Genomic DNA, 1,269 nt, shown 5'->3' with positions numbered 1-1,269 from the left:
GTTTTTTCCCTTGTTGTCTTTAACTACTCACGTGTAACGTTTGAGAAATGATTTAGGGCGGCGGTCACCGACGGGTGGGCCGCGAGAAAAATTATTTACATTTTTTATATTGTGCTACATACATTAATCTTTTTCTTTAATTATATTAGCAGTCTACGGGATTTCAAATTATGAATTTAATGGTCCCTGAGGTCTGAAAGGTTGCGGACTCCCTGATTTTTAGGGTAGGGGTGTCAAACCCGAAGCCCACGGGGGCCAGCCCGGTCTACTCAATGCGAAGAGGAAATGCCAGCACTTTGGGGAGTTTTATTTTTTTTGGCATCCAGCTCCTGGGTCAGCTTTCCTACCCGCTGAAGCGGCGGTGAAATGTAAAAAGGTTTGCTAACGGTTCTGTGGGCGTGGCTTCATGGTCACGTGACCGGGTGGGCGGGGCCAACTTGACATCACTCACTGTTAGAGCCGGGAGCTGCATATTTTGAAACACCTGCTGCCCTTCTGAAGCCCCCACCCCACCCAACACTTGACTTTCCTTCCACCAATTCAAGCGAACATCTGAGCCTTCTGTTGCAGAAGCAGAATCCAGGCACAGAAATAGAAAAAACGGGTGGGGGGAGGAATGGGGAGGAGAAGGTGTAAAAAGCGGAATCCAGGCACAGAAATGGAGACGTTAAAGAAGACATTTCCTTAGATTGCTGACGTTTGGTGATCTAAGGAAACGTCTTCCAGCTCTTCAAGATGTTGGTGTTGTGACTCGTCCTCCCTCCTCTCCTCAGCCGGGCCCCTCCCGTCTCCAACCGGGCCTCCGAGTCTGATAATGAAGATGAACGGCCTGTCGTTCCTCCAGCCCCCGGCCCTGGCCCCATGCCCGGAGAGATTCCAGGAGTGAACGGACAAGCCCGATAAACTTCACTCCTACAGCGTGTGAGCAGGAAGCCAGCCAGGTGCTGGAATTAGTGACAGCAGATCCAGCTGAAGACAATTCAGGGTGGGAGGATCCTCGCTTCCGGAGATTTGAGAGGCAACGCCAGCAGAAGGAGGGGTGGGGCAGGCCTGGGTAAATGCTGAGTCATGGAGCCACACCCCACAGCCTATATAAAGGACCTCCTTTTGGCATTCCAACCTTGAGTCAAGCAAAGTCTCATCTAGTTTGCTGATACCGGACCCCATCGCTGAAGTCACAACTTGGACTCCTGCCTGCCCTGATAAACCTCAAAGGAACTTGGCAAGCTGCAGAGGCTTCGTTGCCAAGTTGGTCACGGACTTCCTTGA

The sequence above is a fragment of the Ahaetulla prasina genome, chromosome 17 (assembly GCF_028640845.1).
Source record: "Ahaetulla prasina isolate Xishuangbanna chromosome 17, ASM2864084v1, whole genome shotgun sequence".
NCBI classification, from domain to species: Eukaryota; Metazoa; Chordata; class Lepidosauria; order Squamata; family Colubridae; genus Ahaetulla; species Ahaetulla prasina.
Note: the sequence above shows the minus strand (reverse complement) of the source record.